Source organism: Lemur catta, chromosome 8, assembly GCF_020740605.2.
Source record: "Lemur catta isolate mLemCat1 chromosome 8, mLemCat1.pri, whole genome shotgun sequence".
Lineage (NCBI taxonomy): Eukaryota > Metazoa > Chordata > Mammalia > Primates > Lemuridae > Lemur > Lemur catta.
In genome coordinates, this window is record NC_059135.1 from 79,775,699 (window position 1) to 79,797,920 (window position 22,222).

The 22,222-nt window shown below is 35.7% G+C and overlaps 1 protein-coding gene and 1 pseudogene across 1 annotated transcript in view; both read left to right on the forward strand.

The window, feature by feature from the left end:
• Positions 1-22,222, forward strand: part of LRP1B (LDL receptor related protein 1B) — a 1,757,623-nt gene that overhangs the window by 860,806 nt on the left and 874,595 nt on the right. The gene's annotated exons all lie outside the window — the stretch shown is intronic.
• LOC123643771 lies at positions 3,510-9,095 on the forward strand (annotated as a pseudogene).

The following is a 22,222-nucleotide window of genomic DNA, read 5'->3' on the forward strand; positions in this document are numbered from 1 at the left end:
AGTAACTTCTTATTTGTGATTCACTTTGATTTCTCATGTCAGAAATCTGACAAACTAATAACTGTCCTCTTTCTACGTATTACCACAAACTGAAATCCCACTGTTACAAGCACACATGCATACACATGTAAATTCTCTTTCTCCTTCTCTCCCTGTGCTTCCACATAGGAGTATAAAAATTTATTTGTGCATACCTGGGGAAATTATATGGATGAAAATTTCAACATGTGCCCATTTAACTTATGATTTACAGAAAAACTTTTTTTTACATATGCTGCTAACATAAAAATCTGTGGAGAAATGAAGAAATATGTACGATCAAGTTAAGAATGAAAAAAGATAGAATAAGTATAATTTTCAAATGTAGAATATTTGGTGATTTGGATTCAATAATTTTACATTATTAAATTTTTTGATATACAGTTAAATGGACTAGTTATTGATCCTTATTAAACATAAAGAAATAATACTACATACCAGTTGATAATTGTGATTACATTAAACAGATTAATGTCAAAAATTGTAAAACCTGAAATATACAGGTATGATTTTATATACTTAAGTGAACAGAAATGTTTAACAAATAGTGTTCAACATTTTGAAGATCTTAATGTAAATAAAACAATTGATAAAGCTGTTTATTGCAACAGTGGACCAAAAATCCTAAAGAGAGCAGTGGATATTTCAAGAATTTTATGAAGAAACGGTCATTCAAAATAAATAGTAACTAACAAGTGGTAGCAGCAAAAGGATCAATTGCCTTGTGATATAAATATTTCAGACATTGGCTTAGCCAGCAGTTTGAGGCTCTTTTAACATGAGGCCCCATTCCTTATAGTGATTACCTCAACTAATCCAACTGTATTTGTCCCCAGCAAATGGAATACTGTGCAGACAGCTAAAATACTCACTCAGTTGTCAGGTAAAATTATTTTCCAAGCTTACTTCAGCTACTTTTTCTCTACATTTAATATGCCCTAATAACAGCAGTAATCTCTTCTTTAATATATGTTTTGAAAAGAACTATTTTTTAAATAAATTCAGGGAAAGTCAAGCACTTACATATCAGAATACTTATAGAAACTGATTTGTAACTTAGATTACATTTGATTTACAAAGCAATTCTTGGCTAATTTAGAAAAATAAAGAGACTGATTTTTGTTAGAGAATTCGCTGAAATGCAAAATAGAATATTCATTTTGAACCATAAAAAATAAATGCACTGGAAATATTTTAATTAGGGTAAATAATTTTTGACAAAGTCAAGTTTAAGCAATGTAATTACATAGTCACTTTAGAACAAAGTGATTAAATGTGTGGAAGTAATTTAATGATGGGAGTGGGGCAGAGGTGTGGGCAGGGCTAGGCTCGTCTGTCATTGCCTGCAAGCCATGCATTTTATCAACATGTCACAGAAGACCTGCCATTGGATACGATGGGCGCTGCATTCACCATGACAATCTGTGAGTTGATAATGAAGTCTGAATATTCTTTGCATGTATAATTACATAAAATCTGTCACACCATATAAGCAAAAATAATGAACTGATGGAAGTCTGCCTGAATACCTGTCACTATCCAGTGTTCCAGAGATTATCTCTTGGTTTCCCCCACCTCTCTAAGCTATTATTTTTAGGTCTTTGTCTCTGAACTTACCTGAAGAGAACATTCTTTATTGAAAAAGTATAAAAATTTTATTTTTCAAAGGATTACTATGAGAAGAAAATCAATCATTTACAGTTCAAACTGACTTTCAGTTAAAACTTGCACAATATTATGGTAAACATTTTATTACAATATTAAAAAATTCATTGCATACCCCATATCATTGGGTACCTACTGCATCTCTGTGGAATAAGCAGGAGAGACACACCCTTTCTGTTTTATAGTAGACAAAATTTTAACTCAAAGCTCAGAAGTATTATGCAAAGCTGATGGGTAAAAAGAAGGCAGAAACGGGTCATTTAAGTCTTATGCTCTTTCTTCTATGTTAGAAGGGCAAATCTACTCCAAATAATAATATCTAATATCTAAATTTTATTGAATGTGCTAAATAACTATTTGCAACACAGGTATTATTCCCCTTTTATTCATGGGAAAACTGAGACTCCGAGAAGCTAAGTAATAGCATGCCAAGTATTGGCTACAGGTTTAGGTTTGGGTCAGACTTCATAGTTTTTCTACATATCACATTGCCCATGGGTCTAGAGTTTCATTTTGGCTTTTTGTTATTGTTGTTTGTTTTTTTCTCATTTTAGCAAACCAAAATGATTAGGTTCACTGATAATAGTAACACTGGCTCACAAAGACAAGATCTTTCAGTGGGAGAGAGGTAGAAAAGTCTTGAAAAGGAGGTGGAAAAAATAAGTTGTGGAAGCCTAGGCCATTTGAAAAGGCCCACCAAATGATTCCGATATGGTCCCTTTAGGGTCCTACCTTGGATATTATGAATCACTCCTAAGCAATATTGTGAGAGAATGAAAGTGAGTGATAATATGCTCAATAAATTATATTAACCAAGGAACACTGGAAGATATGCTAGAGTTTATATTTCTTATTGAATTTTATTCTTCTTTTTAAAGATGGCTGATATTTATTATTTAGTATTTTAGCCAGAAATTTGCAGACTTTGAAGATAACTTTTGAATTAAGTATTTTGTAAGCAAAATTGGTTTTCCAATAAAGTATTCACACAAAGCACATTTATAGCAGCTAATTATTTCCCAAAATTTTACTTGGAGAGGACTGTGGTAGGGACACAGATACCCAAAATAACAAAAATTATGGGATTTACAAAAGTGGTGATCTCCATCTGTTTCCTCAGAACAAAGTTCATGGAGATGATTGAGACAGATAAGGATATTTTCTGAGTTACTCCCTTATTATGGAAGATGATTCAGAGCCATATTACCATCTCCCAGCTGAATGGTAGATTCTTTCATTCTGTTTCTATGTGTGATTTGAAATATTTGAGGATCACTTTTAAGACTCTAATATGAACTTGACCAGCTTGTCTTGATCCATTTATGGGCTCAGCTCCAGTACAGTGGATTATGCCTGGTAAAAAATAAAAGGATTGTCTATTATTCTTGGATTTAGCTTCTGAATTAACCCCCTTCACTGACTTTTATCTTCTTTTTTCTTAGCCTGTTTCAATGTCAGCCTTAGATTATGTTCCATTTGAACCTCTGCCTAGATACACTAAATTAAATCCTTGATTGGATAATTTTTTAATTCTGACACACTGCTTGTGTCTTCTATCTACCTTACCTTTTACCTTGAGTTACCAACCATCTAATAATCACATAATATTAAGGAATGACATTTACTGAATGTTTACTTTGTGCGTTAGGAATTTTATGTATTTACCCTATTACCATCACATATAATTATATGATATAGATATTATTTATAATTGTCAGTTTATGCATGACAAGCTTAAAAATGTGAAGTAATTTTTGTAAGTTAATAAGAAGCCTATACCTCTTGATCTCAACAGATACTTAGTAATGACCTTTCTTACTTCTTCTCAACTGCCTTTTGAGCCCGATTCACTGCTTCCCAAACATCCTCCATCAAGGTATGGCTAGAAAAGAAAGACCAAATTGTGTCCTTATTATAAATATAAGTATAGTCTTGGGGCAAAAAAAGTCCACCTGGAGAAATAGAAATGCTAGTCCCAAATAGTGCCAGCTTACATTGAGCCTACAGTTTAGAAGATGGTTATGGAACTTTGTAGCAACATCCTAACATTAGTCAGTGACAGATAATGACATAGAGATCATCATAGAAATTTAGCATACTTTATTTATATAGCATATGCTTAAATATTGAATTTTTAGGAGATTTTTTCTACAAATTACTTTTCTGTATCTAGTTAGTGAAAGTCATATCACATTGTTTTAATTTGCCTTTTTATGATTGCTAGTGAACTTGTTCACTCCAGTGTGGACTTGTATGTCCACTTCAATCTTTACAACTCTGATAGAATGATTATGATACTCCATTACTTAAAATCAAAATCATTTTTTAGCTTCCAGTTTATCTTAAGATGAAATGAAATTTCATCATCTGGCTTCTTTGTAGGCAGTGACCTACCTTGCCTCTTACTTCCCACTCAAATTCCATGTTCTACCTGAAAAGTAGTACTTAACACTTTTTAAAATGCACTTTGTTCTCTTGTTTCCATGTATGTTTGCATGTGTTGCTTCTTCACCATAGAACATATGTTCTCATTTCTTATAAGGAAGCATCTCTTACACATTCTTTAAGGTATCGTGTCCTTTCCAAAAGTTTTTCAGTTGAGTTTAGCAGCCCTTCCTTTGTGAACTGAAGTCATCATAGCACAATTCATGGTATTATAGTTATGTGTTAACCTGTTAGCTTCCCCTAAATAAAGGAGTGACTCCTTTAAGTTTAGGAGTGTGTTTTATTCATCCTGTATCAAAATTTTAGCAAAATGCCTGTCTGTGTAAGAAAAAGTATAGGTTGAGCAAACAAAGGTGGCAAGTAAAGTGTTAGGAGTTGAGGCCTAGAGGAAAGAAGATTTAATCATAGGGAACCAGTTTACCAACAGACTATGCCAAATCAACCAGAGACAGTCAGAAAACTTGTCTACATAATGGCCAAGCAAGATCTTATCTGTGTCTGGATAATAACCTCACATGTTAATCTTGATGTTTCTGAGATACTGGGTCTGCTTAGCGACTACCAGCTTTTATTTGGGCACAGCCTCTGACTTCCCAGGATGCGTACTTATAGATTTATTTTAGGACCTAATCTCAATGAACATAGGAACAGCTTGAAACAAACCTTTTTGAGCACCCCCTCCCAAGACAGTTATAATTAAATAGGATTAGAGCCAAGGCTTTTACAATAGAGGTCAATTAATTTTTAGTGCAGACATCAATCAAAACAACAGTGTGCACTTTTTAACTCTTTTCTCTCCACAGTCTAAGTAGAGATTTTTGTGGGAAGTTCTGCTAGTTTATATATGTAATCCTATGTAATCATTATCAAGACTCCAGATGCCTTTTGGGATAAGAAATAAAGAACAGGGTCAGGGTGTCCGTGGTATCTCTCAACCTCTGGGAAACTCTGTCAGCTACCTTAGACCTGGGAATTTATGTTTTTCACTCTTTACCAGAGATGAAGCTTGTTCAATAATCGATCAGTTCTGGTTCCAGCATTCTGTCAGAAAGAGTTCAAGAATTAGTCAGCTCCTAACTGAGAATTGAAGAAATAATGATGATGACCATCCTTAATCTTGTAAATTAATGAGATTTTTGAAAAAAGAATACAGTCAGCCCTCTGCATCTGAGGGCTCTGCAATCTTGAATTAAACCAACCATGAATTAAACCAACCATGGATCAAAAATATTTGGAAAAAATGCAAAATAACAATACAAACAAAAATAATACAACTATAAAAAGTACAGATAAAAATACAGTATAACAACTATTTACATAGCACTTACATTGTATATACGTATAATAAGTAATCTAGAGATGATTTAAAGTATGTGGCAGGATGTGCGTGGGTTATATACAAATACAGCAGGTCTTCAAATAACATTATTTCCTTCAACATTGGTTTGTTATAATGTTGATAAGAAAAAAAAAATCAATTTCCAGGTGGGAACACTGTGTAGAGTTTGCATGTTCTGCCCATCTGCATGGGTTTTCCCTGGGTACTCCAGTTTCTTCCCACATCCCAAAGCTGTGCATGTTAGGTGGATTGGTGTGTTTACATGGTTCCGATCTGAGTGAATGTGGGTATGCGTGTGAGTAGCCCTGTTAGGGAAGGGTGTCCTGTCCAGGACTGGTTCCTGCCTTTTGCCCTGAGCTTCTGGAATAGGCTGTAGCCACCCACAACCCTGAACAGGAATAAGTGCATAAATAATTATTTTACTTGTTTTTATTAATCTTTCTTAAATGTATAGCTTATACTTATTTCAAAGTTTAATATTAGAAGTGTTTTGTTCTTTACTTAGAATTTTGGTGATGTTTTTGGGACCAGAATTATGCTGTAGGAACTTAACTCTTATTTAAATCAATTAGCCTGTAGTCAAATTGGTTTTGCTATATGTCATTTCCCTTAAAATCAATTTCCAAGAACGTAGCAACAACGTTGAATGAGGATTTACTGTACCACATCGTTTTACATAAGGGACATAAGCATCCTCAGATTTTGGTATTGGGTGGGTGGGAGAGTGTCCTGGAACCAATCTCCTACAGATACCTAGAGGACTGTATTTTCTCTTCCATCTAGATTGCCCACTTCCCTCCCAAAATGGGTTATTGCTGCTTAGTATTTTTAGCTGTTTAGAATCCAGACTTTTTGATCAGCATAACTTGGGGAGAAGTAAATTTTGCACAAAATCTTGGCTGCAGTAACTTATTTTTTATTGTTCCCTAAGAAACTGTGAAAAATCCTAAGCACATCTTATATGAGGATGTTATAACTCTTTATTCCTAGAGATATTTTATAATAACTGCTACGTTATACACAGATACATGTTTTATTAAATTTTTTATACTTTTTAAAAGCTTTTCATCTTCTATTTAGCACATTTGTATGGAAACATAAAAAATACTTTTTTTGGAGATATAGCTATGTTTGTGTGTGCTTGTGTGAAGCTAATTAATACAATGAATTCCTGATGGGATGTGGAATTTTAGCTAGGAAATCAAGTCATCTGCTGAAAGTCACAAAGGACAGTTAAAATTAGCAAAGATACTGGTCTGAGAGCACGTTTCCAGAAAACTTTCAGAATTCCCTTCTTGATACTACATGTTTAATGTTGTAGGTATTGATATTAAATTATTCTTTAATTTTTACATTAACATTAGATGAATTTATGTTTTGAAGTAGGTAACTCATTCTGATTTACAATCAGTACTTTGACATAACAATCCTTCCTGAGTGCATAGTTAAAAAATACAAATAAAAATAAAAATAACAAAAACAAAAATAAAAAAACCTCTCAGCACTCTGTTCTGCTATAAATTTGTTTTTATTGTTATTTCGGTTGTCAGTCTGCAAAAACTATTATTATTTTATTGTCATTTGGCAACAAGTTTGAAACTTGACATAGCAGAAATTAGACATATGCTAGGGTTCAATTGTTTGTATTCATTTTTCTTATGCATTTGTTAAAATGTATTTCACACATATACTAGACACAAAGGTAGTCCCCTCCAAATTGTGTTTCATGCTGTATGGAACTTTTAAATTATGATTGTCAAAGTTAGTATTTTTTGTCTCTATTCACGTATCTGCTTCTTTCATTAATGGATTTGAATAATATAAGTTGAAGTCTCTCAATGATTCCACCACTGTGCCATATGCATAGTACAAAATGATATTCAGCAGGTTCACTTTATATGCCAATCAGACACTTGGAAGGTAAAAGAAAACACAAGGTAAGATGTTCTTTTCATCATGAGTAAGTCATGAAATATATTTGCAATCCATAATGTTTAATTATTGAAACTGGTGTTTCTTAATGGAAGAAAGAAGGAAGTAGGGAAAGATAGAAAACAGAAAGAAAAAAGAGAAATCATTACTTTTGTGGCAAGTGGCCTAGTAAAATAATTTCTGATTTTATATTTATTTGATAATTTTTTTCTCTTTAAACATAATTGTTTATTTTCATTCCTTCTTTTTATTTTATTTTGACTTTTCCTAAGAGATTTTTATCATGTAAAATGGACATTTTTCCCTCGTATTTCCTGACTTTTGGAAGTTTTAAAATCTTGTATAGACATTTACAAGATATTGGGAACTTATCAGTGAACAATAGGAAACTAATTAAGGTAATAAAATAGCATGGGACATTTCAGATTTTCATTAAGATTTTTATTTTCATATTTTTTGTAACATCTTGTGACTTGTAGACTTATTTTAACATTGGGCTTTGTATTTCACCTATCATAGTATTTGGGGTGAGTTTATATGGTCCTAGCTCTGTCATTAACTAGCTGTGTGACAAATCATTTTAAATCAAAATTTTTTTCACATAATTGCTAGAAGCGCAGATCTAAACATACTTTCCCTTTCCATTCCCTTCTGCTTGGTTTTCTTGTAATTTATGGTGTGTGTGTGAAGGGAATATTTGTCCCTCTCCTTTATTTTCTCCTTTACTTTTTTCTCCCTCTTAACCATTCACAATAGATGTAACTTTATCCTTTTATGGTACCATTTCCATAGGTTCCTTGGGCCACCGTTTCTGAAAGATATTCTTGGAAAAATGATTTCGTGGTCAAATGAGTTTAGGAAATTTGACATGTTGTATAACCTTACTGCATATTTACAATGTCATAGCATGTTGAAAATTGTGAGAATTACTTCAGTAAATTATCTATTTAATTTTGTATAGCTCTGGATTTCCTTCATTTATTTGAGTACTGAACACTTTATTAGTATTTTAGTGGAGTATCTGTGTGTTTCTGTGCAGGCACTTGTTTCTAAAGATGTGATATGAGTGTGTGTATGTGTCTAACACATATTAACATTCCAACTGTCTAGTACTAGTTTTCCATTATTAGTTGGAGAATATTGTTTTAAAGCCCTCCTATAGGTTGGATCCTCCAATTACCTTTTTATATATTGACTGTATCTGTGGCTAAATCCATAAAGCTCCTGTTTATCAAGAGCTGTAAAATCTTACTTTAGCTTTTCCGGTTGCGGCTCAGCGTGGTGAAGAAGTCTTGTGTACGCCGGAAGTCGAGCAGGCCCAGGGCCCACTGCCCCGCCCACTACGGTAACCGTACAGGTCTTTTGAGGCAAGAAGATGGCTTTAGCCATAGGGAATGGCAAGCAGGGCAACAGCCTCATCAATGTGAACGGGAGGTGGCTGGAGACCATCCCGCCACTGACGCTGCAATACAAGCTACTAGAACCTGTTCTGTTTCTGGGGAAGGAGCAGTTTGCTGGTGTGGACGTGGGTGTCTGTGGTGGTCATGTGGCCCAGATTTATGCTATATGTCAGTCCATCTTCGAAGCCCTGGTGGCCTATTACCAGAAATATGTGGATCAGGCTTTCAAGAAGATCAAAACATCCTTATCCAGTATGACCAAACCGTGCTGGTAGTTGACCCCTGTCTCTGGGAATCTAAAAAGTTTGGAGGCCATTGTGTCCATGCTTGCTACCAGAAATCCTACTGTTAAGTCTGTAATGAGGATCAGGATTCACCTTTATAATGAACAATGTTGTGGGATTTTAAGGTTAAAAAAAGGGAGAACTTTACTCTAGCAACAGTTTTTTAGCTATTTTTTCCCAGAGGCTCAATTTTTAGTGTATACTCAGAGGGTTATAGGATCCAAATACCAAATGCCCTGAGATTGTGGTGACAAAATCAGAGACTGTCTCAGAGTTGGAGCTTAAAGGAATTAAATATGAAATAAAGATTTGAACATACGTGAAATTTATCAGGAAAGGGCCTAGCCTAAAAGATGGTTTGTAGTTGAGGAGGGTAGCATGGAGTGTACTCTAGAACTAGCTTAGAAATGTAGCTGGTGTCACGTAACATTCAATTTAATTGTAATTTAATTTTCTATGACTTAGGTAAGGGTATGGTGACATAATCTCCTGGTAGGAGAGGAGCAATGTCAACTGTTGAAATGGAGTTATAATAGTGAAGGATTTTTAAAATGTTTATGAGATATGGGTCTAGATACAAAAAAATACAGTGTGTTAAGGACACATTCACAGGCATTCCAGTTGTTAGAAAGGTGGCATTTTTGTGGTGGGGCCCTGTTAGTTTTCTAAGCACCTCATAAAACGTAGGCCTAAACCTCAAGTCTATGCAATTCCCTTTGCTCTGATTCTGTGCTCTTCAAAATTTTTCAGATTTGGTTTCTCAGATACCATGATACTAGGAAGGGGTTTGTTGGGATAGTTTCTGTTAGTAATTGTATCACTGAAACCTCCAATCAGTGGTGGTCAATTAACAAATTGACATTCTGGTTGATATATTAGTCTCCTGAAAGTCTGGCAAGCATGAAATAATCCCTCCAAACCTGATAATTCTTTGGTGAACAATTTAAATAGAGTTTCTGAAATTGCAAATCTGATGATTAGCTCTTAAATCTATGGTTACAAAATTTAGGTACAGAAATGTTTTAGTCTGTGCTTAAACTACTTTGTCTTTATCATATTAATGACAACACTTACTTGATACGTTATGTAAGGTGTCTTAGCAACTTTTGCTATTTTAACATGAAGATTAATCTAGATATTTTTAATCTCCGTATTTTAAAGTATTAGTTAAGAAGGTATCTGTCTATACATTAAGTACAATTATTCAGTCCACTTTTACTCAAAAAAGCAGGTAGTTATATTTCCAAACCTGAATGGTAGAAACAGCCCTATATATTACTGATCAACAATGAGTCTAATATTCTAACATTTAAACAAATCCATGTTTTAAAATATGCCCCCGAAATGTGCTAGAGAATGTTAATTGTTAGTTTCAAAAGCTTCACACGTGAAAAATATTATTTACATAACCAAAGAAGCTTCTATTTTGGATTTTTAGGTTGTTGGGAAATACTATTTTGCTTACTGAAAACTACAACAGGAACAGAAACCTTCATAGAATTTCCTTGTGACTCTGTAGAATATTAGAGCTTGTATGAACTGGTGAAAATAATTCATTATCCATATCAAATACCTCACTTGGGCTTAAGACTTAATTTTATTTTTGTGTTGTTTAAATATATGCTAATAATTTATACTTGTGATAGGTAGATGAAATTAAAATTATTTTATATTCTCTAATTTCTCTTTATAGAAGATTCATTATGCCTGAAAGAGTAATTTTTCTGACATTAGTATATCAGTCTAGGCTCTATGCAGGGAACAGAAAACTCACTACTTAAATCAGGAAGTGCTTTAATAGGGCATGCTCTCAAAATTGTTAAAAGAGAAAAAGGAGAGAATTCTAGAATGGGCCTCTGGAAATGACACCCAGAACAATATAGTTCTTTAGGAGTCACTATTTCTGAGGCCTTCACTAGAACTGTGATGAAATCAAGAACCCACTGCTGCTGTTGCAGCTGCATCTGAATACTCTAGAAACTGGAATTTGGACATCCACAGCTATAATCCAAGAGTTAGAAAGACTTGTGAAGATGCCACTGCCATTGTTGTTGCAGGCCACACTACTTCTTGTCACCCAGCAAGCTGGATGATGAACACTGAAACACTATCCAAGTAATGTTTTGTTTCTAACAATCATGGTTTCCAGTTGGAAAAGTTAAAATGGACATGAAGGTGGCCTCACTCTCACTTCTGCTTGCAAGTTTCTGAATGTACTTTGCTAAGCTTACAGAACCTTAGACACAAGTGGAAAATGTAGTTTTAAGCTTTCCAATCTCCTCAAATGGACAGAGAATAGAATGAGGTTGAGAGAGCCAATCCAGAGTATCCAGTACAATTGTTTTTGGTGTCTTTTATCTAGAAATATTATCAATTGTTTCATAATAGAAACCTTTTCCTTTACCCTAGTTACTTATGAGTACGGTAAAACCAGCATAAGAACTGGTTGTAGCTATGCCTTGTTCTTCTTAGGGAATCGTAAAAATTTTTTCTTTGCTGATGTGTCTCCTAGGTGTGTGTATGTGTGTAAATAGTCCACTGCCTAATGTTATTTTTATTAACAATCATGTCACAATATGATTTCCACAATTTCATATCTTTCCTTGGAATCATCAATTCACTTAAAGAAAATGCTGTCGTATTTTCTCCAAGGTGCCTGATTATGGCCAGTCTATTGTTTGGTGCTCTCAAGTGATTTAAGGAACTCTTCAAGTATTTCATCTTCCTTCATGGCTATCAAAGAAAAGAGTCATGTCTGGCAGGAAGAAAGATTGCATCACTGAATTCTATTGACATACAAATGCATGTTTTGAAAATAAATGATCTTTTTCCTGTTTTTCTTTTTTTTTATCTCAAAGAGAGATATTTATTAGGTTAAGTATGAAATGTCTGATTTCTTTAAGTACTATGTTTGACAGTTGATATCTCTGACATTTCACATTGATGCTTATTTTATTTATTTTTTTATTTCAGAATTTTATGGGAGTACACACGTTTTAGTTACATAATTTGCTTTTGTACAGTTTGAATAAAAGTTGTAGGTGTGCCCTTTACCAGTTCGTGTGCATTGTATCCATTAGGTTTGAATTTCCCCATCTCTTCCTCCCCACCCCCCAACCTACTTGATTTCCCTTGAGTTTTACTTCCGTGTGTGGACATGAGTGGTGATCAATTAGTTCTAATTTAGTACTGAGGATATGTAGTGTTTGTTTTTCCATTCTTGTGATACTTCACTGAGAAGAATGGCCTCCAGTTCCATCCAGGTTGTCACAAAAGATATTAGGTCACCTTTTCTTTATGTCTGAGTAGTGATTCCTGGTATACATATACCACATTTTATTAATCCACTCATGTAGTGATGGGCATTTGGGTTCAATCCACATCTTTGCAATTATAAATTGTGCTTCTATAAACATTCGAATGCAATTGTCTTTTTTATAAAATGTCTTTTTTTTCCTTTGGGTAAATACCTAGTAGTGGGATTGCTGGATCAAATGGTAGATCTACTTTTAGTTCTTTGAGGTACCTCCATATTACTTTCCATAGAGGTTGTACTAGTTTGTGTCCCATGAACAGTGTATAAGTGTATCTTTCTCTCCGCATCTTCGACAGCATCTGTTGTTTTGGGACTTTTTCATAAAAGCCATTCTCACTATAGTGGATGATGTCTAATTGTGGGTTTGATTTGCATTTTCTTGATGATTAGAGACATTGAGCTTTTTTTTTCATGTGTTTCTTGGCCATTATTCTATCTTCTTTTGAAAAGTTTCTGTTCATGTCTTTTGCCCACTCCTTAATGGGGTTGTTTGATTTTTTTCTTGCTGATTTGATTAAGTTCTTTGTAGATTCTGGTTATCAGCCCTTTATCAGACATATAGCATGCAAATATATTCTCCTATTCGGTAGGTTGTCTATTTGCTCTATTGACTGTGACCTTGGTTGTGGAGAAGCTTTTTAATTTTATCAGGTCCCATTATTTATTTTTGTTGTTGCTGTGATTGCTTTTGGGATCTTCTTCACAAATTCTTTGACTAGGCCAATATCTGTAAGAGTTTTTCCAACATTTTCTTGTAGAATTCTTATAGTTTCATGCCTTAGTTTTAAGAGTATTATCCATTGTGAATTAATTTTTGTGAGTTGTGAGATCTGGTTTCAGTCTTCTACATGTGGCTATCCGATTTTCCCATCACCATTTATTGAATAGGGTTTCTTTTCCCCATTGTATGTTTTTGTCTGCTTTGACAAAGATCAGAGGGCAATATGAGGATAGATTTACATCTTTGTTCTCTATTTTCATCCATAGATCTATGTCTCTGTTTTTGTGCTAGTATCATGCTGTTTGGTTACTATAGCCTTGTAGGATAGCTTGAAGTTTGATAAAGTGATGTATCCTGATTTGTTCTTATTATGTAAGATTGCATTAGGTATTCGGAGTCTTTTCTGGTTCTATACGAAGAGTAGAACTTTTTTTTTTTTTTGAGGTCTACAAAAAATCACGATGGTATATTAATGGGAATTGCATTGAATCTGTAAGTCCCTTTGGGTAGTATAGACATTTTAACAATGTTGATTCTGCTAATCCATGAGCATGATTTTTTTTTTGTCTGTTTATATCTTTTACAATTTCTTTCCTCAGTGTTTCATAGTTCTCCCTATATAGGTCTCTCACCTCCTTAGTTAAATATATTCCTAAGTATTTTATTTTGTTTGTTGCTATTTCGAAAGGCATTGCATCTTTGATTTGATTCTCAGCTTGACGGTTATTCCTGTATATGAAAGCTGCTGATTTGTGTGCATTGATTTTGTGGCCTGAGACTTTGTTGAATTTCTTCTTTTATCTTTATTGTGAAGGTACATCCTCAGTCTTTCAAATGCATGTTTTGGCTTGTGACTATTTCAAAATTTTTTTTACAGCAATTTTTGTGACACTAAGGATAAGTCAAAATTTTGTGTATTTTTGAATATGAGTTCCATCATGGAACCAATGCTGCACAGACAGCTCAAAATATCAATGCAGTGTTGGGGAAGGATGTAGCTAATGAACACACAGTATGTCAATGGTTTGAGAAATTCCATTCTGGTGATTTCAATCTTGAAAATGATCCATGTGGGGAACCTGAAACCAAGGTAGATAAGGATGAGCTGAAAGCTGTAGTGGAAGAGAATCCATCTCAACCTATGGGTTAATTATCAGCAAGGTTGGACATTACTATTCCAACAATACTGGACCATTGGAAACAAAAGGGCAACAGAAAAAAGCTGGATAGATGGATTCTGCATGAATGAAATGAGCATCAGGAGAGAAATCGTCTTGAAGCTTGCCTTTCTTTGAGATCACAATATAAAAGTGAACCATCTCCATACTGTATTGTTATATGTGATGAAAAATGGGTTCTTTTTGACAATCACAAACATTTGGCACAACGAAGTGCCGAAACGCAGTCCAAAACTGAACAGTCATCAAAAAAAAAAAGCTAATGGTATCTGTTTGGTGGTCCAATACTGGTATTATCTATCCACTACAGCTTCATGAAACGTGATCAATCGATTCTAGCATATGTCTACTGCAACCAATTGGATGAAATGATGAGGATGCTTGTGATTAAGCAGCCAGGATTGCTCAATAGAGACAGGCCAATCCTCTTGCAAGACAACACTCAACCACATGTCGCACAAACAACACTGCTCAAACTATAGAAGCTGGACTTGGAAGCACTTTGTCATCCATGATATTTATCAGAACTTGCACCAACTGACTACTATTTCTTCCAGGCTTTGGGCCACTTCTTGCCTGGAAAAAATATTCAATTCTCAAAGAGCTGAAATCACCTTTTATGATTTTATGGCCACTTGCTCTCCAGGCTTCTTTGCTGCTGGCATAAACAAGCTGCCATTAAGATGGCAAAACTATGTCAATAGTTTAAGTGCATACTTTGATTAATTGTACTGTTTTTTGTTTGAGATATAATAAACTACACTTTTGACTCAAAATTGGACATTTCATATTTAATGACCTAATAGTTGAGTCTGAGGTTCTGAACAGGAACCACTTCCAGTTAATTTTTTTAAAAAAGACATTTAAAAAAAATGAAATAAAAATTTCCTTCAGCCTTTTCTCTGTATCAGATGTAAGTTTTAATCTGTCTTACAGCTTTGAGGATTTGATTTGCAAGAAGAATGTAACTGAGTAATTAGAACTATCTGAGTTATCTCCACAGAGATTTTGGACTTCGAGCACTAAGATTCTGATTACCCATGCAAAATGCTATGGGGAGTTAGATCATGTACATATACAATTTGCACAAAAATGTTTGTTGGTAAAATACAGATAATAGAGACAAAAATGCTTTAAATGTGTGAATTATGCAAACAATCATCGTAATGTTCCATTCCTTTCTATGTGTTTGGTCTGGGCTTTTATTTTGGGACTCTGAATGTTGTCCATCCTGTATGGGATAATACTCACACAAAATTATATAGAGAATCAAGATAATTATTTTCATAAACTCAAGCTGAATCATCTCCATTTTCTAACTTTTTCCCCTTGTGCCATTGTTTTTATAAAAGTTGTGAGCTTTAAAATTTTGATGTTTTTACACTGGTTGGTGTCTATTGTGCTGTTGCATGTATAATGCACTTTTGAGCATTTCCTGTAGGGCAGATAGAGTAGTGACAAATTTCCTTAGTGTTCTTTTGTCTGGGAAAGACTTTATTTCTCCTTCATTTATGAAACTTAGTTTTGCAGGATGCACAATTCTTGACTGGCAGTTATTCTGTATTAGGAGACTAAAGCTAGGACCCCATTGCTTTCTGGCTTGTAAGTTTTCTCTTGAGAAATCTGCTGTTAGTCTGATGGGTTTTCCTTTGTAAGATCCTTGATATTTTCTCTTCATGGTGCATAGGAGTTCCTCCTTTGTGTTAACTTTGGCCAGTATAATGACTATATGCCTTGGTTATGCTGTTTTTGCAATGAATCTCCCAGATGATTGTTGAGGTTCTTATATCTGGTTTTCTAAATCTCTAACAAGACGAGCGAAATTTTCCTCAATTATTTCCTCATATAGGTCTTCCAGATCTTTTGCTTTTCCTTCTTCAACCTCAGAGATGTCTATGATTTTTATATTTGGCAGTTTTACGTAATTCTATATTTCTTGTAGGGTTTGTCCATTCCTCTTGATTTTTTGTTCTTTATTTTTGACTAACTGGATAAATTTGAAAGCGTTGTCTTCAAGTTCTGAAATTCTTTCTTCTGCTTGGTCTAGTCTATTCTTAAAACTTTCTACTGTGTTTTATATTGCCTTAAATTAATTTTTCATTTCTAGAAGGTTTTTTTTTTTTATATGTATGTATTCATTTCCTGAGTTGTTTTTCTGGTTTCTTTGAGTTTCTATTTTCTACTGAATCTCATTGAGCTTCCTTACAATCCATATTTGTAATTCTTTATCTGTCATTTGTAGGCTGTAGCAGTGGTATACTAAGTGTGTGGGCAGATTCCCTGTGTCTCATTGTCAGTGGAAATTGGAAGTCTTTGAAATTATTTCTCTTTTTTCTAGACCTGTGGTCTTCTTGAGAGTGTGAATTATATTGGGATACAGTTTAATCTCTGAGACAGTAGGTGGTGCTTGTGTGTCACAGTCAGCCATGCCCTGTATCATTGAATAACTAAATGTTGTAATGGGCTGTACAAATTGTTTTCCCTGCCAATAAGTGGTACTTACAGGAAAGAGCCATCTGCATTAGTGTTTTTTGGGATCTGTGACCAGCTGTAGTTGATCATCAGAAGCACTTAGATGTCACAGACAGTGGGCAAAGCCCTGGAGCTTTTTTATGCTCCACCACAGCCAGAGTGGTTGGAGTAGTGAGGATGAGTGAGGCCAGGTTAGGTGAGCCTGTATTCAGGCTCCACAAGGGTGAGCATAAGTGCTATCTCAGCAGGGGCTGAGGGTCAGCTCCCGGGTCACTGAGGAAAGCCACCAGAGAGGGGCTGAAGTGGCCCCACCAAGCCAAAAAGTCTGCTTGAGGGAGAGAGGCCATCTTGGATTCACAGCCTGGCTGTTGGGAGTGGGTTTCACTCTTCTTTCTCTTCCCTTGCCCTATGGATCTCCTTCTGGCATCTGTCCATAAGCAGCAGCCCAAACTATGTGAGCTCACCAGGTATGGTGATGCAGGCTGACAACTTCCCTATCCAGAATCTTGCCCAGGACCAAAAGCATGGTTTTCCTGTAGGGGGAGGGGTGCTCCACAAGTGTGCTGCTTCTTAGCCATACCCTGTACTCTCTCTTTAGTTCTGCCAGCATGGGCTCCCTTACCTCCCAAGATTATTTCACAAATCTCCCCTGCATGCCCCTGAGCAACATATTCAAATCATGGTGGGGGGACTGGATCCCATCTGCATGCCAATTTCTGATCCCCCAAGTTCAATCCCTGACCATGCAAGGGAGAAGCATGCTGGTCCTGCATTGCCCATGGAGTGCTCAAGCAGGTTTATGATTTGGGATATGCCCTTCTCTGCTGGAGCAGCCAGAAAAATAAGAAACACTGGGGAGAGACAGTGGTCAGGGAGCTCACAGTTTGAGCACCCCTTGGTCCACTCTAGGTCTTTAAGAGGAAAAGCATGAGCCCTACTCTCTGTGGAAGCCTCTGTGTGACAGGTGCACTGACAGAGGGAAAGCAGTCATTCCTGAGAGACCTGGCTCGATTATCCCTTGGGGCACCCATGCCAACTCACATGGGAACTACCACTCAGCAGCAGTGGGCAGGGGAAAGGAGAGGAAGGAGAAGCATCTGAATGGAGGAAAGTTGACAGTCTGGTCCCCTTTGTTCCTAGGGGCTCCCCTGGTTTGCTGCACTTTTCTGTCCCATGAAGGCAGCCCATCCTGGATGTCCAAGCTCTGAGATCACAGTTCCCCTGGGATACATGGACCCCCTGTTTCCACTGAAGTCTGGGGAGGAGTTGGAAAATGTTTTTGTGGAAACAGTGACAAGAAAACTTAAGGGCTGAAGCTCCTTGGGGAGGACAAAGGCACACAGTGGGTGGAGAAGCAGTATGGTACCCACCACCTCCACTCAGGTCTATGTTGAGGGGGAGCAACCCTGAAGGGTTTGGCAGCCTGGTGCTTTGTTCTTAAGAAGCTCCTATTTCATTGGTGCAACAGTAGCTTTTGGGCTCATGAGTGCAGAGAAGCCCTCCAGCAGCTCGGGAGCCTGTAGTCTGCCAGATGTGTGAGGGGAGGAGAAACAAAACCCTAACAGGACTCCAAGTTCCTAGGGGTTGATCTCTGCCAAAAACTTGCTTCTTCCTATTCTGCATTGTAACTTCTTCCCATGGACTCTCTGGTAGGTTCTGACACTTTTCCCTCAGAATTATACCTCAACTATGATTTGTTTTTCATCTAAAACTTTTCCTTCTTTCTGAGATGATGTCTCTAGTCAGCCATCTTGCCCCACACACCCCTGATCTTTGCGTTCTTATCCCTACTTATTCACTCAGGTTCCCCAGTTGTCATTATTCTTCCACAGTGTTATATGGTACTATAATTTCTCACACTACTGTTACTCACCCCAAGTACTCATTACTGCAGATTACTATCTGCCTAACTGTCCTTTCATAAAATTACTCATTTGCATTAAATAATATAGGTCCTTCTTCTATACTTCTTTCCTGGGGAAAGAATAGTGACTTCTTAAATTGGGGGTCATGAGTAACAGCAAGGAAAGTATTTCTGCTGATTACAGAACAAAGAAGCTGTGACTTCAACTGACTCCTAAACTGACTGATGGAAAGGTAAAAGCACAGATTTTAGGCAAGAAGTTTTTAAGCAAAAGCCATTGTGAATATAACAGCAGTATCCATTCACAAATATTTACTGGGTACTTACCATGAGCTAACCACAGTTCTGGGCTTAGGGATTACAGGAGTGAATTAGACATACAGGACCCTTGCTCATATGGAGTTTGTATTCTAATGTGGGGAGATAATGCACTAATAAGTAATTAATTTGTCAGTGATGAATTCTACAAAGGAAATAAAATTAGGGCAATAGTAAAACTTATGGAGATGAGTCACACCTCTGTGTGTGTGTGTGTGTGTGTGTGTGCGTTTGTGTACATATGGGAGAATGAGTGATTTCCTTAGTATCTCCTGGTCAAGGGAGGCCTTTCTAAGACAGTGACATTTGAGCAGATACCTTAATGAAAAGAGAGCACAAGCCCTGCACATATCAGACTCCATTTTGTCTTGAAGATCAATTACAAATGTCTTAAGGAAGAAGCTTTCTCTGCAGGTTCAAGGAAAAATAAAAAGGCCACTGTGACTGCAATACAGTAAGTGAGGACAATATAAGAAAATAGGAGGTTTAGGAGCCTTGTAGTCCACATTAATGACTTTGGATTTTATTGTGAGCATGGTGGGTCATTGGAGATTTTAAGTAGGTAAGTGATATTTTGGGAAATGAAAATATAAACTTAATATTTAGAGTAAATCTTGTTTACTAAAACTAGGTAGAAGAAACAAGAATACAAATGAAAGCCAACTGCACCTCAGTTTCTGAGTGGCCTTGGTGGCAAAATATTGCAAGAGAAATACTGTACATATACTGTTTTGACTTAAAATTGAGCTAAAGTTCGGCAAACTTAGATATTTGTAAAGATGCTGATAATGTACTTTTGAAAGCATTTGTGCAGGAGAATAAATCCTAAAATTCTATCAATTTAAGACTTTTTCACTGGCAATCGACTGTACAGACCCCTGACTATAAGGAGTACTGATTTCTTCTTTGGTGTCTTGATATAATTTGTTGTTTACCATGAATCACTCTGGGTGCTCTGTGAAGAATGTTATTATAGTGGGTATAGAAAGGAAGAAAAGACCAGTTAAGAGGCTATTGTAGCATACAGAGGATAGAAGATAGTGTCTAACAAGGAGAGTAATAGCAGATATGGAAAGAAGCAGGTATTTTCAGTTTTTCAGTTGGAGGCCTTAAGATTTGTTGATAGACTGAATATAGGGTGAAGTGGGGAGAGAAAAAAATAGAATGAAGGATTAAGTTATTTGATTTATGGGTCAAATAAGAATATAAAGTTTGCCTACTAGGAAAAAGACACCTCTGTGCAAACTGTGTTTTCTGCTGTAAAGATAGAATAATGCTGGCACCTTTTCTGAGTAAGTGTATCCATCATAGGAAAAAAAGGTTGGTTTGTGCCTTGCATTAGAAGGAATTGGGAAATGGTAGAACAGGGAAGTGGAAGGATGTGCAAAACCTCATTCATCTGTTGACCTTTTCCCCTAACAAAAAACATAAGAGCATCTGAGAGACACTACACAAGTACCTGATACTGACCCACCATCTCGTGCCAGAAAAACTTCCCTCATCTTTTTTGGCAAAGACATGCATGCAGGCTCTATGCAGATCTCTGTGACTGTTAGTATTCAGAAATGTCCTTGCTGCTCATTTTGACTATATTTCCTCTATTTAAGAAACAGGATTGAAGCCTAGAAGGGGACAATCTTTCATTAGTTAAAGGAAGAAGAAAGGGCTGTATAATGTGCCAGAGCATTTTCCTTTAGATTAAGGGTGTGCCTACTTACATTCCATCCTAACTGAACTTCTATAATACCATTTTAATTATTGTACCAATCAGACAGAGACTTTGCTCAACTCTGTTTTTTTAATACCATTTAGGAGTAAAGTTAGTATATACTTCTTGTTAAAGATTATGGTGACATATTAAAGTAAAAATAAATGCAATCATATCACCTTATGATTCAATGAGCACTTTCAAATATTCTAGCAAACAAATGTGACATAAAATCTAACTGTTAATTTCCCACTTAAACCATTTGAGAGACACATAAACCAAGGGAAACAATAGATTTCTTTACAATCTTACCATTTTTTTAACATCATGGCTTGAGAGACAATATTTGAAAATAAAAATGTTAAAGTATTCACAGTGTCAAGAACAGAAATGTGAATAAAAGCAATCTGCATTTGGAATTTTTCTGATTCTCTGTGATGTCTTCAAAATCTTTGTTGTCTTGGATCCTTCACCAGAGCTAGAACTTAAATGTGTCCCTTTAAATATGACTACATACTTAATGTTGACTAAGAAAATGTGAGTGTCTGCACATAACTTCACCATTGCTTTGATACTATTTGAAGCTGCCATGTCTCCCTCCTGAAAATTGCAGTATCTTCCTAACTGGTCATTTGTTTTCATACTTTTCCCATTTATCCACACAGCAGCCAGAATTATCTTTTTTAAAATGCTAACCAGACATCTCATTTCCCTTCTTGAAACCACCCCCAGTGACTTTTCATTAAACACTGAAGATCAAACAAATGTTTATATCATATATGTTTTTCCTTGAAAGTCCACTCTATGTACAATAAAGACATTTTTTGAATGTATTAACCCAAAAATAACAAAACAAAAAGAGACAACATATGTATGACAAGTTTGGACAACAAAGAGCAGATGCTGGAAGGATAAATGAATAAGATTTAATATTTATCTGCTCTGCTAAGTGAGTACAAGTGAGGTGCCATGATAAAGAACCTCAAAATAGTTCAAATATTAGAAGCCCTGGGCACCTCTGAAGGTAGAGGTTTAGGATGATGCTAATAATATGGGGATTAGCTTAGAAACTGTTTTCAGAACAGCTAGCCCTCTAGATTCCCTATACCAGTTCCCAGAGCCAGGCAATTTCTTATCTATTATTTGGCAGAAAACAGATTTAATTTTGGAAGCATTAATTGTCTGGACTAATAAAAGGAAGCCCCTGGACAATGGCTATGGAGCAAGCCAGTGCAGACTGGAGTAGGCAGATGGCAGGCAACAGGAAAGATGTCAAAAGTAAACAAAAACAACAACAGCAGCAGCAAAAACCAGGATAGAATAATGATATGTTTTTCTATTTGGGGAGGAGTTTTATGGTTCTTTTGTAGAATTATGCAATAATGAATTATAACAAAGAGAAAAATAGTTGGAAGACAAGGCACTTAACTCTTAAAAAAAACCCAAAAGTTATTCAAGGAAGGAGGCATAATGATATTAAGCTCTTTGTCACTTATCAACAAAATTTTGTATAGTCATAATTATACAAACACTTAATGTTA